This window comes from Cherax quadricarinatus, chromosome 28, assembly GCF_038502225.1.
Source record: "Cherax quadricarinatus isolate ZL_2023a chromosome 28, ASM3850222v1, whole genome shotgun sequence".
Lineage (NCBI taxonomy): Eukaryota > Metazoa > Arthropoda > Malacostraca > Decapoda > Parastacidae > Cherax > Cherax quadricarinatus.
This window is the reverse complement of record NC_091319.1, coordinates 15385670-15411452: the sequence shown is the minus strand read 5'-3', so window position 1 is coordinate 15411452 and position 25783 is coordinate 15385670. Positions and strand designations below refer to the sequence as shown.

The 25783-nt window shown below is 42.8% G+C and overlaps 1 protein-coding gene and 3 non-coding genes across 6 annotated transcripts in view; 2 read left to right on the top strand and 2 right to left on the bottom strand.

The window, feature by feature from the left end:
* LOC128693337 (ligand of Numb protein X 2) overlaps positions 1–25783 on the top strand; it is a 581167-nt gene that overhangs the window by 259130 nt on the left and 296254 nt on the right. The gene's annotated exons all lie outside the window — the stretch shown is intronic.
* Positions 11906–11979, bottom strand: TRNAI-AAU (transfer RNA isoleucine (anticodon AAU)). The gene has a single exon. It is a non-coding gene; the product is annotated as a tRNA-Ile (tRNA).
* On the bottom strand, positions 12156–12229 carry TRNAI-AAU (transfer RNA isoleucine (anticodon AAU)). Its single transcript has one exon. It is a non-coding gene; the product is annotated as a tRNA-Ile (tRNA).
* TRNAI-AAU (transfer RNA isoleucine (anticodon AAU)) lies at positions 17405–17478 on the top strand. Its single transcript has one exon. It is a non-coding gene; the product is annotated as a tRNA-Ile (tRNA).

Below are 25783 nucleotides of genomic sequence, written 5' to 3'. Positions count from 1 at the left end.
ATGACTACTTTCTCCTATTTTTATACTCTTCCCCTCCTCTCTCTTTTTCCTCTCTTTTTCCCTTCCCTCTTTCTCCTATTCTTCCCTCCCTTCCACCTTCACCTCTCCCCTCTTTTCCTGCCTTTCCCTCTCCCTCCCTGCACAGCTCTGCCCCGCCACTTTCCCACCCCTTTCTCCCTCTCTTCCCCTTGGCTTTCTCCCCTCTCTCGGTATCCCCTCCCCTTCTTCCTCATCTCTACTCCTTCTTAAGAACATAAGAACGAAGGAACACTGCAACAGGCCTACTGACCCATGCGGAGCAGGTCCATGTCCCCCTCCCCGGATTAACCCAGTGACCCACTCCACTGTTCAGTCCCTCAGCCTTGATAGGCTCTCTTCTCACTCAGCCTTGATAGGCGCTGTTCGCTCACACAGCCTTGATAGGCGCTGTTCACTCGCTCAGCCTTGATACCAACACAAAACTAAAATTTATACAATCACTTTTTGCAGTTACTACTTTTGTACAATATTTTATATATATATATAACGTAAGAAGCGGTGAAGGGTAGATCCTTCGTCCGCTGATAGCGGGTAGGTTAGGTCAGGTTTGTCAGGAAACTGGACAAGTGTTTCCTGACGTGGGTCTTAGTCATATGGTGACCCACAGCTGCAGCTTTTGGTCATCTGATAATGTGAGAGACTACTGTTCCAGTCAGGACTAATCCGTGATTAGTGGGGAATGTAGCATGGAAGGTTGGTAGTGGTGGTAGTATGGGGGTGGTTGAGGATGTGGTGTTTGATTGCGGTGGATGTAGTAATAGTGGTGGTGTGGGTTATGGTGAGTTGTAGTGTGGTGGTGGTGGTTAAGGGTGTGGTGGGTGTGATAATAGTGGTAATGTGGATGGTGGTGAGTTGTATTGTGGGGGTTGGTTAAGGGCGTGTGGTAATAGTTGTAGTGTGGGGGTGGTTATGAGTGTGTGATGATAATTGTAGTGTGGGGGTGGTTGAGGATATGGTAATAGGTGGTGTGGGTTGTTGAGGGTGTAGTAATAGTGGTAGTGTGGGTGGTGGTGGTGGCATCTACGTGGCGGGGGTGTTGGCACTAGCATGACCCTGGTGAGGAGCCAAGCACTGTCCAGGGCTGGGTGTTGGGGAGAGGGTTGACGTGAGCGCAAGTGCGCACTGCCTGGGGCTGGGGGCTGGGGGCTGAGGTGAGTGCAGGTGAAAAAACAAACGTGCTTGGGCTAGGGGTTGAAGTGAGCACAGGCGCAGCGCATGTGCTGGGGCTGGGGGTTGAGGTGAGCACAGGTGCAACACATGTGCTGGGGTTGAGGTGAGCACAGGTGCAACACATGTGCTGGGGCTGGGGGTTGAAGTGATCACTGGTGCAGCACATGTGCTGGGGCTGGGGGTTGAAGTGATCACTGGTGTAGCACATGTGCTGGGGCTGGGGTTGAAGTGAGTACAGGTGCAGCACATGTGGGACTGGGGGTTGAGGTGAGCACGGGTGCAACACACGTGCTGGCGCTGGGGGTTGAGGTGAGCACGGGTGCAACACACGTGCTGGCGCTGGGGGTTGAGGTGAGCATAGGTGCAACACACGTGCTGGCGCTGGGGGTTGAGGTGAGCACAGGTGCAACACACGTGCTGGCGCTGGGGGTTGAGGTGAGCACAGGTGCAACACACGTGCTGGCGCTGGGGGTTGAGGTGAGCACAGGTGCAACACACGTGCTGGCGCTGGGGGTTGAGGTGAGCACAGGTGCAACACACGTGCTGGCGCTGGGGGTTGAGGTGAGCACAGGTGCAACACACGTGCTGGCGCTGGGGGTTGAGGTGAGCACAGGTGCAACACATGTGCTGGCGCTGGCATGATGAACAGCAACTTGTCAAGTGTTTATTTTAGTTTGTATGTACCCATAAAGCTGTACTTGCCTATGTGCATTTGCAGGGGTTGATACATACTTCTAACACTGTCTCAAACCATTATCGACCAACTTTCTTCACTGATTTTTAGCTTCCAGGGGTCCGATCATACCTACACTTCAAGCTCTGCAAGTTATTTGCCTTCATCACTAGGCTGGAATACTTTTAGATATGCAAAAATTTTAGATAGGTAAAAATCACTGCTCATATAAATTCAGTCAAGCACCAAAATCACTGGGAATGCTTGAACCCCCACGAACTGTACACTTTGGAACGTAGGCGAGAAAAGATGTATTATATTTTACTCCTGGAAATTTCTGGAGGGATTTTTCCCAGGATTCTTTGTCTTCATCTGATTTCCGTATATTTTCTCGAGTAACATTACGTAAGTCTTGCCTCGGTGCTGGAACAATCACCATGGAGGTAACCCTAATATTCCTCTTCCTGGACCTTTATTATATTTCCTCAAATTAGTCTTAGAGTATAATGGTGTGTGGGCGCGAGTTGTTCTCTAACTTGAATGTGATCGACCACATCTTATGCCATCAAAACCAGAGACAAAATGCTGTCTCTTTGGGTAAGATCAATCACATGTGATAAACAATATTGTATGTATGAAGCTGAGAAATTTCTTTGGCTTGAGATGATAGGTATATCTAGTGTCTGAGAGCTTGTGCCTCACGCCTTGCTCTATCTTTTCTCTAAGATAACACATGAACGTTTTATAAACACTTTCGTGCCACTGTATTACACAGTACAAATTCTGAACGTCCTGTATGTTGCTCATTATTGCAGGTCTTAATTATGTTCTTGCTGTTATATACAGTATATTCTGAATGATAGTAAGTGCCATGAGAGTTGAAATTCACTGTTGCAATACATGTTACAGATTTCATCGAGATTCTCTACTTCCGGTTCAACACAGTGCATCATATTAGTTTACTAGGTTCCTTGCAATTGTGTGGAGGCATTTTAATATCGTAATTAGATATTTGGCATTGACTTTAGTGTTGCACATTCACATTCTGAATTTTGTAACTTTGGGTTTTTAGAGGGTCATCGAGGGGTGTACTCGCCAGTCATGGTTCACTATCAAGAGAACTAGGTCTTCGCATCTGTCCGCTATTTTCTTTACTTGTCCTAATTTTATTATATAATAAATTTGTGAATCTCTACGCTGAGGCAGTCACGTAGCTCATTTAATTTGTCACCCGCCTTTTTTTTTTTATTTTGCCGTGTGTGAAGTCAAGGAATAAGATAACTGGTGACGTACATTCCCACTTGCTTCACATTTGGTGCTTTATGGTGGATTTTGTGTTTTATGTTCAAGCTTTGCAATGATTATGCCAATTAGATTAGCTTCAAAATTATCAATTTTCTCGCCTCTGACGATGTTCAGCTGATCTACTTAAGTCGTATCTTCAGTAGAAACCTCACATCAAACGTTTGTTGTGAGGTTTCTATTTTTTAATATTCTCGATTTCCAACCACTCGTTTTTATTAACCTTTACACAATATAAGGCATAGTGAACGTGTGACGTGCAGTCTGTACGTAAGTTGCCCGAAATTTTCTGCATAACCAGGTCTTTCTATACAGTGTACCAGTAATATCAGCTAGATCTATAATAGTTGTATCATGTACTTGTAGAACAATATTAATTATTAATATTATTATTAATCGATACCAACCAACCATTGAGACAAGATATGTACTGAGATATGTACTGAGATATGTACTGAGATATGTACTGAGATATGTACTGAGATATGTACTGAGATATGTACTGAGATATGTACTGAGATATGTACTGAGATATGTACTGAGATATGTACTGAGATATGTTGTGAGACAAGATGTGTATATTTCATGAGAGTTTACTCTAATTCATATTTTAGGGTTTACAGTAAAGTAAAAGGAGACAAGTGCAACTAATGTGACATTTTATTGTGACAACGTTTCGCTCTCCAGGAGCTTTGTCAACCCGGCCTGATAAAGCTCCTGGAGAGCGAAACGTTCCCACAATAAAATGTCACATTAGTTTCACTTGTGTCCTTTTACTTAATATATTGTCGTTAATTCTACCAACATTATTACAGGGTTTACAGTATCCTAGACAGGTAGTGTACAGGTGACTCGTGTACTTGATAGGCTTTATACCTAATGCACCAACTAGACAGAATTTTCTTGGACGTGAAACTGTAATCCTTTGTTTCATAAATAGAAACTTCCGAGAGAGATATACGTGCAAGTCTTCTAACACCTGCTGCTCCTCTTCAGATATTTTTCGGATTTTTAACCCGGGAGGTTAGCTAGCTACCCAGGATAACCCAATAAAATCACTGCGTCATTGAGGAGGGGCTCGGCAACTCCCTCTCACCTCAAATACTGAGTGTCCGTGGTTCAGTCCCCGGTACGGGTGGAAGCATTGGTTTTGTTTTCTTAAAACTGCAGTCACTGTTCACCTAACAGTAAGTAGGTATCTGGGTGTTAGTTGACTGTTGTGGGTCGCATCCTGGGGGACCCTAATGAAAATAAGACAGTTCTCGATGACGTACTAACTTTATTTGGGTATCCTGGGTGGCTAACCCTCCCTACCCCAGGTTAAAAATCCGAACTATTTACTACTAGGTGAACAGGGGCAGGTGGTGTAAGGAAACGTGCTCAACGTTTTCACCTGTGCCGGGGCTCTAACCTTAGACACCCAGCATGCGAGTTGAATGCGCCATCAGCCACAGTAAATAGATGCCTAGGAGTTAGCGACTGATGTAAGTTGCTGCCTAAGGAAGATCGCGAGAAGGACCTTAAGACACGCTGCTTGGTTTTCTGGGTTATCCTGGGTTATCGTAGTAGATTACTAATATAAGATTTTGTTCGGATTTTTAACCCCGGAGGGTTAGCCACCCAGGATAACCCAAGAAAGTCAGAGTTATCGAGGAACTGTCTTATTTCCATTGGAGTTATCAGTCTTGTCCCCCCAGGATGCGACCCACACCAGTCGACTAACACCCAGGTACCTACATGCTAGGTGAAAAAGGCAACAGGTGTAAGGAAACGCGTCGAATGTTTGCACCCCTTCCAGGAATCGAACCCAGACACTCAGCGATTGAAGTGAGAGGTTTGCCAGCCAGACCACGGGGCATGGCTGATTTAGTTTCACTTTATCTGACTTTTTTGGGTTATCCTAGGTAATTTACACTATGTATGATAATTGCACTTATGTGTACCTGTACCTAAATAAACTTGCACAAGTCTGGTCCGACAAATGGCTCCTGGAGTTTAACCCCAGCAAGTGCAGTCATGAAGATTGGGGAAGGGTAAAGACCGCAGACGGAGTACAGGTTAGGGGGACAAAGGCTGCAAACTTCACCTAAAGAAAAGGATCTTGGGGTAAGCATTATACCGAGCATGTCCCCTGAGGCACACATCAAATAGGCAAGAAGGCTGGTGCTTATATACTAACGTCAGGTGGAAAGGGACGGGTAGCAGACGAGGGCATAGTCACGGGTAGGCGGGATTCCTCAGTGGAAGTAGGTCATACCCGAAGGGATGGGTTAGTAGTAGTAGCCGTGAAGAAGATTATGTAGATGTCCTAGAGTTTGTATTGATAAAGCCACTGGATGGCGTAACGTCTACAATCAAGATACCCAGATGTTGCACATCTCTTAATTTTCATCTTGTCAGTATTGTGTACCATTCTTGTACAACTTGTCAGACACTGCAGCTTCATGGAATCTTGGTTCAGAGGACATCTACGTAACCTTCACGGCTATTACAACTGACCCATCCCTTTGGGTATGACCTACTTCCACTGGGGAATCCCTCATACCAGTGACTATGCTCTCTTCTGCTACCCGTCCCTTTTCACTTGACGTTAATATATAAGGGCCAGCCTTCTTGCCTGTGCTCCAGAATCTTCGTGACTACCTGGAGGTTATTCCGGGGATCAACGCCCCCGCGGCCCGGTCAATGACCAGGTCTCCCGATGGATCAGGGCCTGATCAACTAGGCTGTTACTGCTGGCCGCACGCAGTCCAACGTACGAACCACAGCCCGGCTGATCCGGCACTGACTTTAGGTATCTGTCCAGCTACGGTACACATCAAGTAACTGCTGCAGCATATGGGTGCTTGGCAAACCTGAGAATAACATTTCGACATCTAAATCAGGAGTCATTCACGACACTGTACATCGTGTACGTCAGGCCCATATTGGAGTATACAGCACCAGTCTGGAACCCACGCCTAGTAAAACACGTCAAGAAATTGGAGAAAGAGCAAAAATTTGCAATAAGACTAGACCCAGAACTGAGGGGTATGTCTTACGAGGAGAGGTCAAGGGAACTCAGCCTGATGACACTAAAGGATAGGGATAGAGGGGCATGGTAACAACGTATAAAATACCGAGAGGAATTTACAAGGTGGACAGGGCTCGAATGTTTCAGTGATGGGACACAGGAACAGGGGGCCACAGCTGGAAATTAAAAACCCAGATAAGCCATAGGAATGTTAGGAAATATTTCAATGGCCTTAGAGTTGTCAGGAAGTGGAATAACCTGGAGAGTGAAGTAGTGGAGACAAGTTAAATACACAGCTTTAAGAAGAGGTATGATAAGGCTCTAGGAACGGGGGAGAGAGTGACGCAGTATCGACCAGTGAAGAGGCAGGGCCAGGAGCTATGAATCGACCCCTTCAACCACATACAGGCGTACCGTGCAGCTCTGCTCTTCATGTAACACGAGTCGTTTTCTGTGTTGAGTCCGCCTTGCTAATTTCTTAAGAGAAAACGGCTAGGCCAGTCTATTAATGTTACCTCGCAAGCTGGAGTCGCCCAAGTTCTGGTTTATTTCGTTACCCACCTGACTCCTGCATGTGGAAAGCTCTTGAGACGATCTTCCTGGTAAAGTGACTTATTTCCGCAATGGAAATAAGTCACTTTACCTTGATTGGGTTTTCCTATGTAGTGTGCGTTTTGTGTGCCTTATTTAAAGACCATTGTAAAAATAATATTTGTGTACTGGGTATAAGAAACCTTAAATAAAATGTTTATTTACCCTAAATATTTAGGGTTCACATTTAGGAAAAGCATTCAGGTGGAAATGTGGACCACACTGGAAATAAGTCTCAATGACCTACGTTATCATGGGTTAAATGTTCATAATTTATGTAATAGTTCATTGGTGCTATTCCATAAATGCACAGTTGTCTGTAAAACATGTAGCGAGGTGCCCCAGGTGGAAACAAGTCGCACTGACTTTATTAAGTTATCCTAGCTTAGGTCTACATAATTTTCATGTGTAAAAAAGATTGTATATGCCCGAAGCCTAAATAAATATCTGAATAAAAATGAGCTTGGCCAGACAAGGGCAAAATAATTGTAGTGTTCATTGATCTAAAGTTGCCTTTGGTCCTACACGTGGAGTGTTGATTTTTTTAATAACTGGTAAACATTGGTGTTATAGGTAAGTTTTTGACATACTGACGACTGTCTACACGAGCAATGCAACTGCTTCTTTCCTTCCGCCTGAGTACTCAGTCCCACCATTTTTAAAACATTAGCATATAACTTATAATTATCATTTTTACTCAAAATTAAACTGTAATCTGTAATGGAAGAATATAGCAAATAATATTGTTGCAGTAATAACACCAGGAGGCAGCTCTGATGAAAACTCACACTCACACGAGCTTTTAAATCTCTGCACAAAATTCAATTTAAACCAGCAAATAATAGAGCCTACTAGACTGGAGAATACACTAGACCTCATCTTCACTAACAATGATGATCTGATAAGAAATGTCACCATATCAAAAACAATATACTCAGATCACAACATAATTGAGGTTCAGACATGTATGCGTGGAGCCCCAGACCGATATAATGAGACTAGTCACGAGTGAGCATTCACCAAATTCAACTTCAATAACAAAAACATAAAGTGGGACAAAGTAAACCAAGTCCTAACCGATATAAGCTGGGAAGATATACTAAGCAACACAGACCCCAACTTATGCCTAGAACAGATTAACTTGGTGGCACTCGATGTATGCACAAGGCTTATTCCTCTAAGAAAAAGGAGTAGATATAAAATAGAAAGAGACAGGCGCTCCCTTTACAGGCGACGGAAAAGAATAACAGAGCGGCTAAAAGAGGTCATATCTGAAATGCGTAGGGAGACACTGGTCAGAGAAATAGCAAGCATCGAACTTAAGCTAAAGGAATCTTATAGGAGTCAGGAATCGCGGGAAGAACTAAAAGCCATAAATGAAATCGAAAGAAACCCAAAGTATTTCTTCTCCTATGCCAAATCAAAGTCGAGAACAACGTCCAGTATTGGGCCCCTACTTAAACAAGATGGGTCCTACACAGATGACAGCAAGGAAATGAGTGAGCTACTCAAGTCCCAATATGACTCAGTTTTTAGCAAGCCGCTAACCAGACTGAGAGTCGAAGATCAAAATGAATTTTTTATGAGAGAGCCACAAAATTTGGTTAACACAAGCCTATCCGATGTTATCCTGACGCCAAATGACTTCGAACAGGAGATAAATGACATGCCCATGCACTCTGCCCCAGGGCCAGACTCATGGAACTCCGTGTTCATCAAGAACTGCAAGAAGCCCCTATCACGAGCCTTTTCCATCCTATGGAGAGGGAGCATGGACATGGGGGTCGTCCCACAGTTACTAAAAACAACAGACATAGCCCCACTCCACAAAGGGGGCAGTAAAGCAACAGCAAAGAACTACAGACCGATAGCACTAACATCCCATATCATAAAAATCTTTGAAAGGGTCCTAAGAAGCAAGATCACAACCCATCTAGAAACCCATCAGTTACACAACCCAGGGCAACATGGGTTTAGAACAGGTCGCTCCTGTCTGTCTCAACTATTGGATCACTACGACAAGGTCCTAAATGCACTAGAAGACAAAAAGAATGCAGATGTAATATATACAGACTTTGCAAAAGCCTTCGACAAGTGTGACCATGGCGTAATAGCGCACAAAATGCGTGCTAAAGGAATAACAGGAAAAGTCGGTCGATGGATCTATAATTTCCTCACTAACAGAACACAGAGAGTAGTCGTCAACAGAGCAAAGTCCGAGGCAGCTACGGTGAAAAGCTCTGTTCCACAAGGCACAGTACTCGCTCCCATCTTGTTCCTCATCCTCATATCCGACATAGACAAGGATGTCAGCCACAGCACCGTGTCTTCCTTTGCAGATGACACCCGAATCTGCATGACAGACATTGCAGACACTGCAAGGCTCCAGGCGGACATCAACCAAATCTTTCAGTGGGCTGCAGAAAACAATATGAAGTTCAACGATGAGAAATTTCAATTATTCAGATATGGTAAACACGAGGAAATTAAATCTTCATCAGAGTACAAAACAAATTCTGGCCACAAAATAGAGCGAAACACCAACGTCAAAGACCTGGGAGTGATCATGTCGGAGGATCTCACCTTCAAGGACCATAACATTGTATCAATCGCATCTGCTAGAAAAATGACAGGATGGATAATGAGAACCTTCAAAACTAGGGAGGCCAAGCCCATGATGACACTCTTCAGGTCACTTGTTCTATCTAGGCTGGAATATTGCTGCACTCTAACAGCACCTTTCAAGGCAGGTGAAATTGCTGGCCTAGAAAATGTACAGAGAACCTTCACGGCGCGCATAACGGAGATAAAACACCTCAATTACTGGGAGCGCTTGAGGTTCCTAAAACTGTATTCCCTGGAACGCAGGCGGGGGAGATACATGATTATATACTCCTGGAATATCCTAGAGGGACTAGTACCGAACTTGCACACGAAAATCACTCGCTACGAAAGCAAAATACTTGGCAGACGATGCAACATCTCCCCAATGAAAAGCAGGGGTATCACTAGCACGTTAAGAGACCATACAATAAGTGTCAGGGGCCCGAGACTGTTGAACTGCCTCCCAACATACATAAAGGGGATTACCAACAGACCCCTGGCAGTCTTCAAGCTGGCACTGGACAAGCACCTAAAGTCGGTTCCTGACCAGCCGGGCTGTGGCTCGTACGTTGGTTTGCGTGCAGCCAGCAGTAACAGCCTGGTTGATCAGGCTCTGATCCACCAGGAGGCCTGGTCACAGACCGGGCCGCGGGGGCGTTGACCCCCGGAACTCTCTCCAGGTAAACTCCAGTTTTCCAAATGAAAACCCACCACGATCTCTCATCCTCACAGTTAAACAATCAAGTTATTGAAGTCTATAAATAGAACAGTTGCCCAGAAGTAGGTATTAACATTATAATCACAGATTGTCTTCACAGCAGACTTAGAGAGACTTCTGAGAACACTAGCTGGGAAGAACATAGATATCAATATTAATATACCAAATTATTTTACATAATTTTTGTTAGGGCCTTAATTGACTATCAAATTCTACACCGAATGAATTTGAAAGACAGGGTCAGGAGATTTGGACTCGACCCTTGCAAACGTATCTAGGTGAATTCACGAGGATACCTCCCAGTGTTTCCAGGTGTGCCAGATCAACCATATAGAACAACCATGTTAAGTACTAAATCCATGTTTAATTTTCCTTGCAAATGTATGTCTTTATCCCTTGTAAAATTGCTCTGCTTTCTGTTGTCTGAAATATAATTGCACAACTAAAAATTTTCTTCACTCTCTCTTATTATCTCTTGAAGTGTGTTCAAAACATCTACCCCCCCCCCCTTCCTCAATATTTGTGTGTGAATGTGTATATTTGTACTTATGTATGTGTTATGCTGCCTAAGTGTTGAATTCATGTTCATGTGTAGCTCTCCCTCGTAATATTTACACTCTTTACTGCCATATAGTAATTGTGATAATGGTGGTAACTGTATGGACGACCTGTCTTCGCTCAGTGGTTACGTCAGCAATCATATGGGAATTATATGAATATAATAAGCTGTCCTTTTAATCAAATGTTACTGAAATGAATTCATATCATTACCTTTACAATTTTTAAAACTTTTAATATTACACTGCTGGCATCATCCAAAATGCATGTTAAAGTCATGTTGTGTAACCATCGTTGTGGATGGTAGTGCCTGTGTGTAAGGAACTCCGCAATGGCTGTAAAGGTTAATATCGAATTTACAGGTAATACAGCGATATCATTATGTGAATAGGCAATCTAGGTGATGGGTGTTTAAGGACAGGCAAGTAGAGCTCTTCCTCTTAACCTCGTACAATGTCATGTAAATCAAGCTAGCTGAACAGTTCACTGGAGTCTTTTAACAATAAGATATAGTACATTTTATAGCTACCTTGATTAATATATGGAAAGTGAATATAATTTTATGGTACACATTATATACAGCCAAGCATCATAAAACTCATAACCGTAATTTTATAAAAAGTTACAATACTGTGGCTGGAATAACTCACCAAAGCCCACATTTGAAAGAGGAACTTTATGACGACGTTTCAGTCCGTCCTGGACCATTGTCAAGTGAATAATCAATGACAGTGATCCAGGAAGACCATCAGGCCCATCACTTAAGTGTGCATTTTTGGTGTACAATAGTTGTCAGGTTTTTTCCTTGTTGTTTATTAGTAGCAGCTGAAATCTTTCATACCAGACTGACGGATTTCGTCACTTATTTTGAAAACCCGTAGAGTGTGTGTGTGTGTGTGTGTGTGTGTGTGTTGCAGTATTGCAGGAAAATCATTGTGTGATGGATGTGTTAGGCATAATTAGTTCATGCTTTACCTGGAAAAAGGTAATGAAGCTACCAACGGTATTTCATAAATTTCTAAATATCTCTTTCTAGGTAACAAGTGCAACGGATGTTGCTTCTAAGACCTATCTCTCCCAGGGTTCGACCCAGGTACCTTTACCTTTGATATATCTTTAATGAGTTTTGAGAGTTTCTACTCCCGGAGCCCAGGCCATGGGCCGGGTTCTTTCAGTTGTGAGTTAAACGCGCTATCACTGAGTTGCGAGGTACGTAAAAAAAATAAAAACTTTAGACTGGCCCGTATGGGGATCGAACCCACGACATCCGCGTTATTAGCACGGCGCTCTAACCAACTGAGCTAACAGGCCGACTTACCGAAGTGATAGCCTGCTTGCTTACAATAGGTTGGGAAAAAGCTATGCTCACTTTAAATGTAAAATTATTCTATCTGCCTTTGGATATCTACAGCTACTTTTCTTTGTGAGCCAAACTCACTATCAGTGCGCTACGAGGTACGTAAAAAGAAAAAAATGCTTTGGACGCCTGGCCCGTATGGGGATCGAACCCACGACATCCGCGTTATTAGCACGGCGCTCTAACCAACTGAGCTAACAGGCCAAGTTATGGGAGCAATATACTTGTTTGCTCACAATAGAGTGGGCTGAGCTATGTTCTAAAAACCTTTGGATATTTATAGATTTTCTTACGTAATAGTGTATGACTGTTTTTGTCTACCTGTATTTCCCGAGGACACGAAGAAAATAATATGTTTAGGGATTCGTTTAGTCAGACATAATTATGTGGATGAAAATGAAACAGCATAGAAAATGCACTCCACACCATCACTGGCAGAGACAAACTCCAGTAAAGAGTGCAACACTGAAGGTGCAGTAAAGAGTGCAGCACTGAAGGTGCAGTAAAGAGTGCAGCACTGAAGGTGCAGTAAAGAGTGCAGCACTGAAGGTGCAGTAAAGAGTGCAGCACTGAAGGTGCAGTAAAGAGTGCAGCACTGAAGGTGCAGTAAAGAGTGCAGCACTGAAGGTGCAGTAAAGAGTGCAGCACTGAAGGTGCAGTAAAGAGTGCAGCACTGAAGGTGCAGTAAAGAGTGCAGCACTGAAGGTGCAGTAAAGAGTGCAGCACTGAAGGTGCAGTAAAGAGTGCAGCACTGAAGGTGCAGTAAAGAGTGCAGCACTGAAGGTGCAGTAAAGAGTGCAGCACTGAAGGTGCAGTAAAGAGTGCAGCACTGAAGGTGCAGTAAAGAGTGCAGCACTGAAGGTGCAGTAAAGAGTGCAGCACTGAAGGTGCAGTAAAGAGTGCAGCACTGAAGGTGCAGTAAAGAGTGCAGCACTGAAGGTGCAGTAAAGAGTGCAGCACTGAAGGTGCAGTAAAGAGTGCAGCACTGAAGGTGCAGTAAAGAGTGCAGCACTGAAGGTGCAGTAAAGAGTGCAGCACTGAAGGTGCAGTAAAGAGTGCAGCACTGAAGGTGCAGTAAAGAGTGCAGCACTGAAAGTGCAGTACTGAAGGTGCAGTAAAGAGTGCAGCACTGAAGGTGCAGTAAAGAGTGCAGCACTGAAGGTGCAGTAAAGAGTGCAGCACTGAAGGTGCAGTAAAGAGTGCAGCACTGAAGGTGCAGTAAAGAGTGCAGCACTGAAGGTGCAGTAAAGAGTGCAGCACTGAAGGTGCAGTAAAGAGTGCAGCACTGAAGGTGCAGTAAAGAGTGCAGCACTGAAGGTGCAGTAAAGAGTGCAGCACTGAAAGTGCAGTACTGAAGGTGCAGTAAAGAGTGCAGCACTGAAGATAAGATAAGATAAGATTTCGTTCGGATTTTTAACCCCGGAGGGTTAGCCACCCAGGATAACCCAAGAAAGTCAGTGCGTCATCGAGGACTGTAACTTATTTCCATTGGGGTCCTTAATCTTGTCCCCCAGGATGCGACCCACACCAGTCGACTAACACCCAGGTACCTATTTGCTGCTAGGTGAACAGGACAACAGGTGTAAGGAAACGTGTCGAAATGTTTCCACCCGCCGGGAATCGAACCCGGGCCCTCCGTGTGTGAAGCGGGAGCTTTAGCCACCAGGCCACCGGGCCAGCAGTAAAGAGTACAACACTGAAGGTGCAGTAAAGAGTGCAACACTGAATGTGCAGTAAAGAGTGCAACACTGAGAGTACAATCAAGAGTGCAACACTGAAGGTACAATAAAGAGTGCAACACTGAAGGTACAATAAAGAGAGCAGCACTGAAGGTACAATAAAGAGAGCAGCACTGAAGGTACAATAAAGAGAGCAACACTGAAGGTACAATAAAGAGAGCAGCACTGAAGGTACAATAAAGAGAGCAACACTGAAGGTACAATAAAGAGAGCAGCACTGAAGGTACAATAAAGAGTGCAACACTGAAGGTACAATAAAGAGTGCAACACTGAGGGTACAATCAAGAGTGCAACACTGAGGGTACAATAAAGAGAGCAGCACTGAAGGTACAATAAAGAGAGCAGCACTGAAGGTACAATAAAGAGAGCAACACTGAAGGTACAATAAAGAGAGCAGCACTGAAGGTACAATAAAGAGTGCAACACTGAAGGTACAATAAAGAGAGCAGCACTGAAGGTACAATAAAGAGAGCAGCACTGAAGGTACAATAAAGAGAGCAACACTGAAGGTACAATAAAGAGAGCAGCACTGAAGGTACAATAAAGAGTGCAACACTGAAGGTACAATAAAGAGTGCAACACTGAGGGTACAATCAAGAGTGCAACACTGAAGGTACAATAAAGAGAGCAGCACTGAAGGTACAATAAAAAGAGCAGCACTGAAGGTACAATAAAGAGTGCAACACTGAGGGTACAATCAAGAGTGCAACACTGAAGGTACAATCAAGAGTGCAACACTGAAGGTACAATAAAGAGAGCAGCACTGAAGGTACAATAAAGAGAGCAGCACTGAAGGTACAATAAAGAGAGCAGCACTGAAGGTACAATAAAGAGTGCAACACTGAGGGTACAATCAAGAGTGCAACACTGAGGGTACAATAAAGAGTGCAACACTGAAGGTACAATAAAGAGTGCAACACTGAAGGTACAATAAAGAGAGCAGCACTGAAGGTACAATAAAGAGTGCAACACTGAGGGTACAATAAAGAGTGCAACACTGAAGGTACAATAAAGAGAGCAGCACTGAAGGTACAATAAAGAGTGCAACACTGAGGGTACAATAAAGAGTGCAACACTGAAGGTACAATAAAGAGTGCAACACTGAAGGTACAATAAAGAGTGCAACACTGAAGGTACAATAAAGAGAGCAACACTGAGGGTACAATCAAGAGTGCAACACTGAAGGTACAATAAAGAGAGCAGCACTGAAGGTACAATAAAGAGTGCAACACTGAGGGTACAATCAAGAGTGCAACACTGAGGGTACAATAAAGAGTGCAACACTGAAGGTACAATAAAGAGTGCAACACTGAAGGTACAATAAAGAGAGCAGCACTGAAGGTACAATAAAGAGTGCAACACTGAAGGTGCAGTAAAGAGTGCAGCACTGAAGGTGCAGTAAAGAGTGCAGCACTGAAAGTGCAGTACTGAAGGTGCAGTAAAGAGTGCAGCACTGAAGATAAGATAAGATAAGATTTCGTTCGGATTTTTAACCCCGGAGGGTTAGCCACCCAGGATAACCCAAGAAAGTCAGTGCGTCATCGAGGACTGTAACTTATTTCCATTGGGGTCCTTAATCTTGTCCCCCAGGATGCGACCCACACCAGTCGACTAACACCCAGGTACCTATTTGCTGCTAGGTGAACAGGACAACAGGTGTAAGGAAACGTGTCGAAATGTTTCCACCCGCCGGGAATCGAACCCGGGCCCTCCGTGTGTGAAGCGGGAGCTTTAGCCACCAGGCCACCGGGCCAGCAGTAAAGAGTACAACACTGAAGGTGCAGTAAAGAGTGCAACACTGAATGTGCAGTAAAGAGTGCAACACTGAGAGTACAATCAAGAGTGCAACACTGAAGGTACAATAAAGAGTGCAACACTGAAGGTACAATAAAGAGAGCAGCACTGAAGGTACAATAAAGAGAGCAGCACTGAAGGTACAATAAAGAGAGCAACACTGAAGGTACAATAAAGAGAGCAGCACTGAAGGTACAATAAAGAGAGCAACACTGAAGGTACAATAAAGAGAGCAGCACTGAAGGTACAATAAAGAGTGCAACACTGAAGGTACAATAAAGAGTGCAACACTGAGGGTACAATCAAGAGTGCAACACTGAGGGTACAATAAAGAGAGCAGCACTGAAGGTACAATAAAGAGAGCAGCACTGAAGGTACAATAAAGAGAGCAACACTGAAGGTACAATAAAGAGAGCAGCACTGAAGGTACAATAAAGAGTGCAACACTGAAGGTACAATAAAGAGAGCAGCACTGAAGGTACAATAAAGAGAGCAGCACTGAAGGTACAATAAAGAGAGCAACACTGAAGGTACAATAAAGAGAGCAGCACTGAAGGTACAATAAAGAGTGCAACACTGAAGGTACAATAAAGAGTGCAACACTGAGGGTACAATCAAGAGTGCAACACTGAAGGTACAATAAAGAGAGCAGCACTGAAGGTACAATAAAAAGAGCAGCACTGAAGGTACAATAAAGAGTGCAACACTGAGGGTACAATCAAGAGTGCAACACTGAAGGTACAATCAAGAGTGCAACACTGAAGGTACAATAAAGAGAGCAGCACTGAAGGTACAATAAAGAGAGCAGCACTGAAGGTACAATAAAGAGAGCAGCACTGAAGGTACAATAAAGAGTGCAACACTGAGGGTACAATCAAGAGTGCAACACTGAGGGTACAATAAAGAGTGCAACACTGAAGGTACAATAAAGAGTGCAACACTGAAGGTACAATAAAGAGAGCAGCACTGAAGGTACAATAAAGAGTGCAACACTGAGGGTACAATAAAGAGTGCAACACTGAAGGTACAATAAAGAGAGCAGCACTGAAGGTACAATAAAGAGTGCAACACTGAGGGTACAATAAAGAGTGCAACACTGAAGGTACAATAAAGAGTGCAACACTGAAGGTACAATAAAGAGTGCAACACTGAAGGTACAATCAAGAGAGCAACACTGAGGGTACAATCAAGAGTGCAACACTGAAGGTACAATAAAGAGAGCAACACTGAAGGTACAATAAAGAGAGCAACACTGAAGGTACAATAAAGAGAGCAGCACTGAAGGTACAATAAAGAGAGCAACACTGAAGGTACAATAAAGAGAGCAACACTGAAGGTACAATAAAGAGTGCAACACTGAAGGTACAATAAAGAGTGCAACACTGAAGGTACAATAAAGAGTGCAACACTGAAGGTACAATAAAGAGAGCAGCACTGAAGGTACAATAAAGAGTGCAACACTGAAGGTACAATAAAGAGAGCAGCACTGAAGGTACAATAAAGAGAGCAGCACTGAAGGTACAATAAAGAGAGCAACACTGAAGGTACAATAAAGAGAGCAACATTGAGGATGCATTTTAAAACTGGTTTTAATTGTTTTTTATTCTACGATAACATTATGCATCGCTGTACACTACACCAATTTGCTTTTTTTTTTTTTTTTTTTTTTTTTTTTTAGTAAAGTTTCCTTCATAATTTTTTTGTTTTTAAATTTTCTTTTTTTTTTTTTTTTAGATTACATATATTCAAACTAATAATAATAATAAAGCGATGCAATTATTCCATTAGAAGCAAACATTTTATTTCTGTATCTGTTATGCACATTGAAGCACTGTATATACCTAGCGGCCTGTTAGCTCAGTTGGTTAGAGCGCCGTGCTAATAACGCGGATGTCGTGGGTTCGATCCCCATACGGGCCAGGCGTTGTTATTTTTACGTACCTCTTAGTTCAGTAATAGTGCGTTTGACTCAGCCTCAAGTACCTGGGTGGGTCGATCTCTGGCCGAGGTGAGGTGTATGAGCGACTAACATCTGCTGTGGCTGTTATTGTACAATAAGTGCCGCGGGGGCGTTGATCCCCGGAATAACCTCCAGGTAACCAGGTATACCAATGAGTATATCTTGATGTGTGTACACAGAGCAACAGTACATTATATATATGTATTTATATATATGTACAGTGCCTGCACTCTGAAGGAGGGGTGTTAATGTTGCAGTTTAAAAACTGTAGTGTAAAGCACCCTTCTGGCAAGACAGTGATGGAGTGAATGATGGTGAAAGTTTTTCTTTTTCGGGCCACCCTGCCTTGGTGGGAATCGGCCGGTGTGATAATAATAATAAAAAAATATATATATATATATATATATATATATATATACATATATACATATATATATATATACTTTCTTTCAACACACCGGCCGTATCCCACAGAGGCGGGGGAACTCAAAAGGAAAAATGAAAGTTTCTCTTTTTACATTTAGTAATATATACAGGAGAAGGGGTTACTAGCCCCTTGCTCCCGGCATTTTAGTCGCCTCTTACGACACGCATGGCTTACGGAGGAAGAATTCTGTTCCACTTCCCCATGGAAATATATATATATATATATATATATATATATATATATATATATATATATATATAATATATATAATATATATAATATATATATATAATATATATATAATATATATATATATATATATATATATATATATATATATATATATATATATATATATATATATATATATATATATATATATAATGTGTGTGTGTGTGTGTGTGTGTGTGTCGTGCCGAATAGGCAGAACTTGCGATCTTGGCTTAAATAGCAACGGTCATCTTGCAATATAGGACAAGCGAAAATTTGTGTATGCAATAATTTCGCCAAAATCATTCTGAACCTAACGAAAAAAAAAAATATTTCACCGTGTTTGATTAGTATTAAATTATTGTAAACAAATCTAAAATATATTTAGTTGGGTTAGGCTAAAATAAATTGTTCTTGTTATAATAAGGTTAGGTAAGTTTTCTAAGATTCTTTTGCAGCAAAATTAAAAAAAATTTACATTAACATTAATGAAAAAAATATATCTTTAAATGTATAAGAGAAAGTTTTAGAAAGGGCACGACACACACACACACACACACACACACACACACACACACACACACACACACACACACACACACACACACACACACACACACACACACACACAGGAAAGTTGACTACACAGGAATGAGGAACTTCCTGAATGAGGTTCAGTGGGACAGAGAACTGGCAGGGAAACCAGTTAATGAGATGATGGAATATGTAGTCACAATGTGCAAGGAGGCTGAGGAGAGGTTTGTACCCAAGGGTAACAGGAATAATGAAAAAGCCAGGATGAGCCCATGGTTTACCCAAAGGTGCAGGGAGGCAAAAACCAAGTGTGCTAGGGAATGGAAGAATTATAGAAGGCAAAGGACCCAGGAGAATAAGGAGAGCAGTCGTAGAGCCAGAAACGAATATGCACAGATAAGGGAGGCCCAACGTCAATATGAAAACGACATAGCAGCAAAAGCCAAATCTGACCCGAAGCTATTATACAGCCACATCAGAAAGAAATCCGTCAAGGACCAGGTAATCAGGCTAAGGAAGGAAGGAGGAGAGACAACAAGAAATGACAGTGAACTATGTGAGGAACTCAACAAGAGATTCAAAGAAGTGTTCACAGAGGAGACAGAAGGGGCTCCAGAAAGACGGAGAGGTGGGGTACACCACCATGTGCTGGACACAGTACACACAACCGAGGAAGAAGTGAAGAGGCTTCTGAGTGAGCTAGATACCTCAAAGGCAATGGGGCCAGATAACATCTCTCCATGGGTCCTGAGAGAGGGAGCAGAGGAGCTATGTGTACCCCTAACAACAATATTCAATACATCTATCGAAACAGGGAGATTGCCTGAGGCATGGAAGACAGCAAATGTGGTACCAGTCTTTAAAAAAGGAGACAGACATGAAGCACTAAACTACAGACCAGTGTCACTGACATGTATAGTATGCAAAATCATGGAAAAGATTGTCAGGAGAAAAATGGTGGAACATCTAGAAAGAAATGATCTCATCACCAGCAGACAACATGGTTTCAGAGACGGGAAATCCTGTCACAAACCTACTGGAGTTCTATGACATGGTGAGAGCAGTAAGACAAGAGAGAGAGGGGTGGGTGGATTGCATTTTCTTAGACTGCAAGAAGGCGTTTGACACAGTACCACACAAGAGATTAGTGCAAAAACTGGAGGACCAAGCAGGGATAACAGGGAAGGCACTGCAATGGATCAGGGAATACTTGTCAGGAAGACAGCAGCGAGTAATGGTACGAGGCGAGGTGTCAGAGTGGGCACCTGTGACCAGCGGGGTCCCACAGGGGTCAGTCCTAGGACCAGTGCTGTTTCTGGTATTTGTGAACGACATGACGGAAGGAATAAACTCCGAGGTGTCACTGTTTGCAGATGACGTGAAGTTGATGAGAAGAGTTCATTCGATCGAAGACCAGGCAGAAATACAAAGGGATCTGGACAGGCTGCAGACCTGGTCCAGCAACTGGCTCCTGGAGTTCAATCCCACCAAGTGCAAAGTCATGAGGATTGGGGAAGGGCAAAGAAGACCGCAGATGGAGTACAGTCTAGGGGGTCAGAGACTACAAACATCACTCAAGGAAAAAGATCTTGGGGTGAGTATAACACCAGGCACATCTCCTGAAGCGCACATCAACCAAATAACTGCTGCAGCATATGGGCGCCTGGCAAACCTCAGAACAGCATTCCGACATCTTGATAAGGAATCGTTCAGGACCCTGTACACCGTGTACGTTAGGCCCATATTGGAGTATGCGGCACCAGTTTGGAACCCACACCTAGCCAAGCATGTAAAGAAACTAGAGAAAGTGCAAAGGTTTGCAATAAGACTAGTCCCAGAGCTAAGAGGTATGTCCTATGAGGAGAGGTTAAGGGAAATCAACCTGACGACACTGGAGGACAGGAGAGATAGGGTTGACATGATAACGACTTACAAAATACTGAGAGGAATTGACAAGGTGGACAAAGACAGGATGTTCCAGAGACTGGACACAGTAACAAGGGGACACAGTTGGAAGTTGAAGACACAGATGAATCAAAGGGATGTTAGGAAGTATTTCTTCAGCCACAGAGTAGTCAGGAAGTGGAATAGTTTGGGAAGCGATGTAGTGGAGTCAGGATCCATACATAGCTTTAAGCAGAGGTATGATAAAGCTCACGGTTCAGGGAGAGTGACCTAGTAGCGATCAGTGAAGAGGCGGGGCCAGGAGCTCGGACTCGACCCCCGCAACCTCAACTAGGTGAGTACAACTAGGTGAGTACACACACACACACACACACACACATTATATATATATATATATATATATATATATATATATATATATATTTATATATATATATATATATATATTTTATATATATATATATATATATATATATATATATATATATATATATATATATATATATATATATATATATATATAATCACATTATCATTGATGAAAGTATTTTCTTTTTGGGGATTTTCTTTCTTTTTGGGTCACCCTGCCTCGGTGGGAGAGGGCCGACTTGTTGAAATTATATATATATATAACTCATTTAACCAACCAATAACAATAAAAATTTATAACGAGTGCATAAAAAATACAGCATAAACAACAATAATGTAAATTTTTTATTAATCTGTTTTCCTAGTTAATTTCTTAATTGGTCACGAGGTGTTCCTCTACGTGCATTGCTCTGGATGGCTGACCTTGCTATGGTACGCTCACTACGGTCCACTGACAACCATGGATGTTAGTTGTTGGTCTACAAGTTATTTCATTATATATTGTAAACAAATTCATGAACATTGTACAGAAAATGTGTCGGGAAATACTCTCTTTGTTGAAATTCCAAATTTATTCTCCTTTTCCTCATTTATATCTTCAGGGACATTAGGCCCCATTTTTGGGAGTGGGAAAATGTCATATAACAGAGAAAACAGACTTGAGATTTCTCAGTCCTTAATATGTCGATCCGTGAACTCACTGTCTAAACCGTGTACTCGCTGTGTAAACCGTGTACTCACTGTCTAAACCGTGTACTCGCTGTGTAAACCGTGTACTCAGTGTGATCCGTGTACTCGATGTGTTATCTGTATATTTACTGTGTGATCTGTGTATTCACAACGTTGTCATTGTGCAACGTACCCCTCCCCCGGTATGACGACAACTTTGATAACTAAACATGTATGTATTTAAACAAAAAATCCTGGATAATATACAAGTTCAGTTCAGGTTTGTTTTAATCCTAAATTTGTTTATTTTGTTGTGCTGACACCTGACAGGTGCCAAGAGGCACAGATTTTTCTTTTTTTGATTATATGTTTTACTGTTTTAATCTTGTTGCCATTTCTGTAAACATTTTATTTGATGTTTAAAATAATCATTCAATAATTAATGCACATATACATTTGTTACATACCATAATATTCATAAGAATCATCATAAATCGTTCGGTAAGTGCCGCACCACGGTAATATTCAGCCAGTCACCTCGATAACTCTTAAAGCTGTCTTCATCTCTTGCTATGTATGATGTTTCCACCAGGTTTACCTGTATATCCTGTAAACAGACAGTTCGAGGGATTAACCAGTCCATCCCAGGGCAACATGGTTTCAGAGCAGTCGCTCCTGCCTTTCGCAACTGCTTGACCACTATGATATGGTCCTAGATGCACTGGAAAACAAACAGAATGCGGATGCAGTATACACAGACTTTGCAAAAGCCTTTGACAAGTGCGACCATGGTGTAATAGCACACAAAATGCGTGCTAAAGGGATAACCAGTAAACTTGGCAGATGGATCTTCAACTTTCTAACCAGTCGCACACAGAGTAGTGGTAAACAGAATTAAATCAGATGTTGCCATAGTGAAGAGCTCTGTCCCACAAGGCACAATACTCGCACCTATCCTGTTCCTTATTCTCATATCAGACATAGAGATGTAAACCACAGCACTGTATCATCTTTTGCAGACGATACTAGGATCTGCATGAGAGTGTCATCCATTGAGGACACGGCAAAGCTCCAAGAAGATATAAATCAAGTTTTCCAATGGGCAACAGAGAACAATATGATGTACAATGAAGACAAATTCCAACTACTCCGTTATAGAAAAATGGAGGAAATAATAACTAGAACTGAGTATACTACAAACTCCACACAATAGAGTGGAAAAGTAATGTGAAGGACCTGGGTGTGGTAATGTCCGAAGACCTCACCTTCAAGGACCACAACAATGCCACTATCACATCTGCTAGGAAACTGATAGGATGGATAATGAGAACATTCAAGACAAGAGATTATAAGCCAATGATGATCCTTTTTAAATCACTTATTCTCTCTAGGCTAGAGTACTGCTGTACATTAACATCCCCATTCAAGGCAGGTGAAATTGCAGAACTAGAGAATGTACAGAGAACCTTTACTGCACGTATAAGTTCCATCAAACACCTTAACTACTGGGAGCGCCTGGAAGCACTTGACTTGTACTCACTAGAGCGCAGGCGAGAGAGAGATATCATAATATACACCTGGAAGATTCTGGAGGGACTAGTCCCCATTATGCACACAGCAATCACTCCATACGAAAGCCAAAGACTTGGCAGGCGATGCAACATATTCCCAGTGAAAAGTAGGGGCGTCACTGGTACACTAAGAGAAAACAAAGTAAGTGTCCGGGGCCCAAGACTGTTCAACAACCTCCCACCAGCAATAAGGGGCATTACGGGAAGACCCCTGGTTGTCTTCAAGAGGGCGCTGGACAGATACCTAAAGACGGTGCCGGATCAGCCGGGCTGTGGTTCGTACGTTGGATTGCGTGCGGCCAGCAGTAACAGCCTCGTTGATCAGGCCCTGATCCACCGGGAGGCCTGGTCGTGGACCGGGCCGCGGGGTCGTTGATCCCCGGAATGCCCTCCAGGTAGTCCGTCAACCAGGCCTCGCCTGGTCCCAGGCCAGGCCTGATTGATGGCAGGATCAATTATTATGCTGATGTTGGCCGCACGCAGTCTTAGGCATTACAACCAGGTTGATCAGGATTCGGCTTGAAGAACTAATCAAGATCACTCGTGAAGACTTCTAAGGGTTTGCTGGTAATTTCTCTTACGTGTGAAGGATGTTGAATAGTCTTGGTTCCCTTTACGATTATATTAAATGTACACATTGCACAACTATATTAAGTGTACGCATTGCATCCTTGATTCCTGTTTGAAAGTATTTTGCACCGCTGCCGAGCCTTTTGCTTTCTTAGGGATTTGGGACCAATCCTTCCCTAATTTTGTGGGTGGAGTATTGTGACGTATCCTTCAAGCATCTATTCGTAAATATACAATCATCATTGCACAAGACCGTGGCCCACAGTACACATGTTGGAGAGGAGTCTCCTCCTCCTTCCTCTACTGAGGAAAGTAGATGGAATCCAGGACGGGGTGGCCCTGGCTTGGATACTGAGGATTATAGTGCAGTCCCAGAACCTGCAGAAATTGACAACACACCTCCCAGCAATTCTCAACCGAAGGTGAATTTGTGCAAATATTATGCTTGGGTCATCTGTAAGCATGGAATATCAGGACAAAAAATGGGACATGCAACTTTGAGCATCCCAAAAAATGTAGCGACCTCCTGTTTAAAGGAGTGTGTCGTTCTTCTTCCTGTACTTTCTTTCACCCAAAAATGTGTCACTCCTCGGTCCTCCAGAAGCAGTGTTACAACATCGACTGCCCTGCATACCATCTAAAAGGGACCAGGAGGCACAGACCCCACAAGACAAAGAATAGTAGCTACGACAACCCAACTCCAGGTGATTTTTTAGTGGCAGGAAACTGAAAAAGAAAATGGAAGGAAATAAAAAATAGTCCACCACCTTGGAGCCTTGTTGGACTGGAGGCGCAGCCAGTGGCCACCCATGGCCCTCCAGAATTACAACTACTGATGCCAATAACAAAATCCCCCCAACAAACACAGAATACAACCTCGTTCATATTTGCTAATATACAGGGCCTTAAGCCATCCACCAACAACAAAATACCTTTTATCAGTGGACTTCTAGAGGAGTCTAATGTAATGTTTGCAGCCTTCACAGAGACTCGCACAAAAGATCACTTTGACAGTGAAATATGCATAGGTGGTTACAACCTTTTTAAATGCGACAGAATGAACAGGCAACAAGGGAGGTTAGCCTGTATGTCAAAGAGTCCCTCATCTGCACGGAGTTGCTGAACACTACAAATGAGGTAGGTTGAAGTTCTATCAATAAAGATCGAGAACCAAAACCTAGTCATTGTGGTTGTATATAAGCCACCAGATGCAACCTCCCAACAGTTCAAGGAACAGCTACTGAAAATTGATTACTGTTTGGAAAACCTTCCAGCTCCATCCCCAAACATCTTACTGACCTAAGGCATACAAAATGGAAGAATGGAGCAAATAATGTTATAGCTGAAACAATCCCCGGAGGTAGCGCAGATGAAAGGTCACACACACATGAGCTACTAAGTCTTTGTGAAAAACACACCTTAAGGCAGCAGATAGTGGAGCCAACAAGACTAGAAAACACACTTGACCTTATCTTCACAAATAATGAGGACCTGATAAGAGACATAAGAATATCAAAAACGACTAATTCTGATCACAACCTAATCAAAGTCCAGACATACATGCATAGGGGTCCTGATCAGCAGAATGCATGTACCTGTGAAGGTGTCTTCACAAAATACAACTTCAACAACAAGAACATCAACTGGGACCAGGTAAACCATGTCCTAAACGAAACATGTTGGGAAGATATCTTAAATGACATGGATCCAAACCAGTGCCTTGAAAGGATCAACTTCCTGGCAGCAGAAGCATGTTCTAGGCATATTCCCCTAAGAAAGAAGAAGAGCAGGAGTAAACTGGAGAGAAAAAGACGCTCCCTCTACAGAAGACGACGAAGAGTCACTGAGCTCCTCAGGAGTGCTAGAATATCTGATACACGAAAGGAGGCGCTGACCAGGGAAGTGGAAACTATCGAACTTAAGTTAAATAACTCTTCCAGGAACCAGGAGAAACAGGAGGAGCTTAAAGCTATTAGTGAAATTGAAAGAAATTCAAAATATTTCTTTTCA